This window comes from Apteryx rowi, unplaced genomic scaffold (genome assembly GCF_003343035.1).
Source record: "Apteryx rowi isolate R43461 unplaced genomic scaffold, aptRow1 scaffold_1032, whole genome shotgun sequence".
NCBI classification, from domain to species: Eukaryota; Metazoa; Chordata; class Aves; order Apterygiformes; family Apterygidae; genus Apteryx; species Apteryx rowi.
The window spans coordinates 109877-116060 of record NW_020447234.1 but is presented as its reverse complement, the minus strand read 5'-3'; positions in this window follow the sequence as shown (position 1 = coordinate 116060).

Sequence of the window (6184 nt, the reverse complement as noted above, 5' to 3'; positions counted from 1 at the left end):
AACATGAGGAAAAACTTTTTCACTGTGAGGGTGACAGAGCACTGGAACAGGTTGCCCAGAGAGGTGGTGGAGYCTCCTTCTCTGGAGATATTCCAAACGCGCCTGGATGCAATCCTGTGCAATGTGCTCTAGGTGACCCTGCTGAGCAGGGGGGTTRGACTAGATGATCTCCAGAGGTCCCTTCCAACCTCAGTGATTCTGTGATTCTGTGATTCTGTGATTTCTAACTGCTTTACCTGAAGTAATAATGAATCTAATGATGATAACAACTTGAAGCTATTCCTGTTGAAGACGTTACGTTTTTTTCTGTTGACTTTGTTCAGTTTTTTGACTGCTCTCAGCAGTAAGGAGTAGCCATAAGATATTTTTGTCTAATGAATTGTCGCAATTATTAATACATTTGTCAAAACTGGCTATATAAAACTGCATCTCACTGTTCCACTTTAAAAATGTGTATGAGCAGGAGCAGAAATAAACTATTGTTTTCTCCATCTGGGGAGCAGCGAAACCTTATTGTTCAAGCTGTCATGCAATAAATCCACTACCTTAACAATTCTCACTTTTCATTTACCTTTGACATTGTAATGGGTGGTTGCCATCTACTGGTCTCTAAACAATAAGACAGCTTTGTCCAGCAAAACTTGGCTCAGTCTACATTTGGTTTAGATATCTGGCATTACTGATTAAAAAGAAACCCTACAATGAATATTAGTTCTTAAACATTAAGTAACACAAACCTATGGAGTATACTGGATTCATGAATGAAAATTCTCCTGAATACCTTTGAGACTATTCACATCACAGCAATAGCTACAAGGACTAAAGAACGCTAATTTAAGGTAAAGACCAATGTCAGTAGTAGGAACTAGACAAAACATGTGGGCAAATACTTTGAATTATTTAATTTTAGGCCCCAGGAGTGGTATCTGGAACACTGTTATAGGTGTGGCTTCCCTGTAACATGCCTGGAAGAGAGTTACAAATCTCAGAATAGGGATTAAAAATAACCCCTAATCYGAGGATAGAGTGGCCAAAAACATAGTCTGTAATTTTCTTCTGAGGTAGGCACCACTATTTACACTTACCAAAAAATGCACAGGAATCAAGATTTTCTTAAAAAAAAAAAGAAAAAAAAMCAGTTTGTATGAGATAAGCTAGAGGTTCAAGAACTCATCATAAAATGTGGCTTTGATGGCCTCCTCTGCTTGAGAACGTGGAATCCAAATACCCAAGGAGAATGTGCTCACCACCAAAATGCAGGTTTGGGGCTGCAATTGCAGGTATGTCTTAGTATCTGCACTTGGGATACAAGTAGAGATACYTGCTTGAAGAGAGAGAGGAAATAAAGGCTAGAAAAGTGGAGCTCCTGAAAAAACTCCTAAACAGGTCTTGAGCGCAGAAGAAAAACTGGGGCAGAGGGAAAACTTGTCACAGGAAAACATGTCCATTTCTATGTGGAGACAAGGAAAGGAAATAGGACTTAGGTATCAGAGGGGTCTGACTGGGAAAGGGCACCCTGGAATATTTGGCTCCAAGTCCCCTGCTGCCCAGTGCCTCCTGGCTCCTCTCTCACTTGAGCCCTCAAACGGCAAAGCTTGGGGCCTCCAAGACGGCTGGAGCTGATCAGGACTCACCAGGTCTGTTTGTGGTGCTGCCGGCCCCTCTGYGCCCGGGGCTGGTAGTGCTCGGTTACCCCCACATGGCGCCAGGGCCCCTGGCCTTCCTTGCAGGCAAACAGATTCTAAAAATGCAAGCATGAGCTGCTGCTAGCAAAATGTCTGCTTGGACTGCTGGGAGTAGGATGGAGAAAGGCTTTTCTGAGGTGGAGGCACGACAGCTGTAGGCTTCACAACAGGAACAATCGCTAAAACTGAGCTTGTTTAACTTTGGATGTAAACTACCTTTCCTAGTCACATTACAAGAGTATATGTGAGCCCAGGGGTTTAGGAGGGAATTTAAAAACAAGAACTTACCATAAGCTGAATTAGTGCTTCCTGTCTAGGTCTGCAGGCAGCCTGCAGCAGGGGCCTTAAAAAGATGAGCTTAAGCTTCCTGGTGTTGCTCAGTCAGGGTGCAGTATATTCTGGTTCTGCAACTATTTAACTTTGAAAAATTTGCTTTACTTTAATTAATATTCTGCACGGAAAAGTATTTGGTATCCCACATTTTGCCAGTCAGATACTGAAGATTTTGTTTAGTCATCTTACCGTATTCAAGAGGAAGCTAACAGGGCGATACTGTGTATGTTTTGTGCTACCTCATTGAGCTGGGCATAGGGCAATTACAGTTCCACTCTTATATGTTGCATGTATGTACTCTTAACTAAAAGAATTGTTATGGAGAATAGCAATGGAATAACGCAAAACAAGAACCACAGATGAAAAGAAAATGATTACAACTTTCATGAGTATTGGTCATCCACTGCTGCTTGCAAAGGTCAGGAGATGTGACATAAAGTTAGTTTTGCAAACACCAAACAAAATTAAACAGTTTTATTAGAAAGGTTTACAATAAAGCCAGAAAAGGTAATGCTTCTTCTATTCTTACGCTAAATAAAGGAAATAGAGTCTATTGCAATTTTTACCGCTGGACACTACAAGCATCAGAAACAAAAACAAACAGGGAAGATCCAGAGTGATCCATGGAGAGCAATGGGAAAGTCTCTCAATGTAAATGTTCCTTCCCCAGACAGGTGGAGTAGCAACTCTATCAAAATAGCAAACAACAAAAAAGCAACAGATTTAGACTGATACTCACTCCAGGATTCCCCATTTTGGGACTGCCGATAATAACTGTTTCAAGTGCCGTTGTTACATTTTCTTTCACTCACTGAGGGAATATTATACGAATTTCTTCCTTCATTCCTGTTCAGAGCCATAGTTCTTATACATATATACACATCCACACACATATATATACATATATATACACACATGTATACACAATGTTCCATATCTGTCCTGCTTTCCTTTTTTTCCCTAGCAGTGCTTTAAATTAGCCTTAACAATCTCATTGCATTTGTTTGTACTCTTAATAACTCCTTTTAAATTTTGAAATTCATTTTTCACTTATTTATTAGGTTTATTTCAAGACTGGATTATCTTTCCCTATCTGAAGTCTGTTTTGCAGAATCATTATCAAATTAATACTGCCATTTTAAATACACCCAACCATTTTCATTAAAAACTTTATGCTAAGCAAAATCAATACAGAATAATTACCTGGCTATATTTTCAACTCTGAAATTCAGTTTAATCCATGAAATACATTCCTACATTTATGAATAGATGTATAATAATACTTTCACTAATATTAAATGGTTTTATTATTTCTGTTTTAAAAGACTGATTGCTTAGAGCTTAATCTACAACTTTACATTCAGTATGTTAAGTATCATTCTATAATAATAGAGTATACATACGATTCTCAACAAAACCATCATAATAATAATGGCCCAAAACATCCCAGTTTTTCATATAGGAAAAGAGGATATAGTAACTGAAGTTACTTAACTCAAAGACTTCACCAAAATCGATTTCTATTTTTAATGAAACCCTATGCTATAGGTGACATTAAGTTTATACTGGCTGTTAGAGCACCGGCCAGAGAATTGGTTGAAGTGCATTTTGTTAGATGAATTACAGCTCCCTGTTTTACACCCTTATGAAGCGCCATTTTTGTGCTCAGTGCAACCCCTGCACCTCATGCCTGCTCCTTCGTACCCTGTGCAGCTACCCATTGCAGCCGAGGAAGAGTGAGGAGCACTGCAAGGCTGGGGGAGGCAGCTCCTTACTGCAGCCTTCATCACGACTGCTGTGAGAGCATCTTCCTCCCAACAGCCCGAGGAACAGCTTGCCCACTTGTCCCTTTTCTTCTTGCTCACTGAGGCAAAAGGGAGGGAGCATCCAGCTTTGGCAGCGCAGCAGAGCAGAGGACCCATGTGAGGGACAAGGAAAGACACTCAGAGAACCACAGCCAGGCAGATAAACAGGCTAATACTGCATGAAGCAACTCATGAAAGTTTTGTGGATTGCCTCTGCCCATTTATCTTCCTCTTGGTCGCAGGACTAAGTGCAGGGTGGGGTTGGGTAGGTTTATCCCTGCATCGCACTTACCACTCAAGGCCTGTGGCGCAGATCACTCGTTCACAGCTCTTCCCCCACAACAGGGTGGGATGTACTTCAGCGGGCAGGAAGGGCCAGCATGAGGTCCAACTTTGTCCCCTCATGCCCAGACAGTTGCGGTGTGGGGTGGGCATGGGCTATAATATGGGCTCTGGGCCATACTTAGAGTACTGTGAAGTTGATCTCTTAGGATAAGTTTGGTCAGGGAAAAGGGACTTGTCCTGTCTCAATGCCACTTACTGCCTAGCTTCTCAAATAGCCAGGAAAAGGATTTAATTATAACATCCTATTTAACTATAACACCCTATTTAATTATAATCCCCTTTTGTCTTTGTCAAATCTTGAGGAAAAAAAAGTTTGCCTGGAAAAGTTGTATAGTTTATAATACTCTTAGAATACATCTGGATGATGTTTTATAAAGGGTTATAATAAACATGTATTTTGTGGTTAGTATTTCGTCTTGTACAATTTTACTGAGAGAAAATCTAATGATCTTGGGAAGATACTGACCTGCTGAGATTCCAATTACTCCCACCTGTATGTTTTGGTTAAAGTTATAAATAGATAGGAATAAAAGGAAAGATGAAATGGATTACACATCTCTTCTTGGGCCTTCCATTGGAAGTTTGTGCGGAGAGGGGAGAAAAAATCCTACCAGATTTTATTTTCATTTGGCAATTTTTATATGAGATTGTATGAAGGACTGCGTTTAAAGGCTTGGGGGATTCTTTCTGGYCCCACATAATAGCTTCCTAATTGCCCTTGTCAATGATGCAGTCAGCTGATAAATTCATGACATGATGATGATGCCCAAGAATCAGTCTGAAGTGCTATGTTCCCTTGAATGCAAACTGGATGAATCTAGACATCTCGTCTTCTAATTTTTAGCCCTTGGCCAAAATGAGTGGAAAGGCACTCTTGCTTATACATAGAAACTTCCTGTTTTGCAGACCACTGACAGGATGTGCTGTGAGGAAAGAAGAAAAAGTTTTCCAGCTGAACTGGATTTCCATCTGGAGCCAGCTCAAGCCAGTAGGCAAAGCAAGCTGCAGGCTGTGGGGTGTAGTCCAGTGCCTACTTGACCTGTGCCARGGGAATGGGAATTGATTATTCCAGTTTGAAGAGCTAATCTCTGCTTCCCATTTGCAAAGCTCTTTGCTGCTGTTGTTACAGGAATGGTAAAGGTATAGCTGAGTAGGTGGTGGGTTCCTCCCCCGACAGCTACTGCAGAGAAAGAAAGTGCTGCTCTTCCTTCTAGCCCTGCCTTTTCCCTTTCTGCTACAGATGCAGGCTGTCCCATGGGCCCCCAGCCCTGTGCTAGGGGGGTGTGGGTGCAGGAACGGCTGTTGGGCCCAGATAGGAGATTAGCTGAAGGCAGGGGTCCTGTCCTGCTAGGGAAGGAGAGTTAATTCAAAAAAAAACCCTTGAATTTTACAATATTAAAAAAATACATTATTTCATCATATTAATGACTTTTTTGTTTTGCTTTGTGTTTAACTAGCTGCCTAGGAAAAGGGATGCATTGGAAACAGAAGAGGTACTTTAGAAGTCTGTAAAACCTGCAGATGTAATTAAAGGTAAGCCCATGTATGTATGAACATATTGTCACTATTTAAGTAATGCTATGTGCAATACATGCATAACATTGACACCTACTTTTCAATATTAAAGTGTTCAGCCATTTTGTTTATGCTCAGGAAACAAGCAAGGATTTTCCTGGCAGAATATATCTCTGTCTTTGTCATATATTCACTGTGCTACACCTCATTGCTCTGAAGGCATGTTTGGCACAGAATATGTGGTTCTTTATGTGCAAACTGGGGCCAGTGGGTATGTCTTCATGGTATAATGGCAAGCAAGAAGGGATGCCTGAACTAGCTCTGAGACTGTGTTAATATGGCTCTGCTGCAATCTGTTATACAAATGGCTTGTTCAGTCATGTAGACATACCATGTTGCCTGTGGTCATCCCCCTTGACACTGTGCTAAATGGGAGTTCATATCTTAGCTGCAAGAACAGGAGACTCTGGGGATGCTCAGGTATGGTAAAGATAAAAGAAA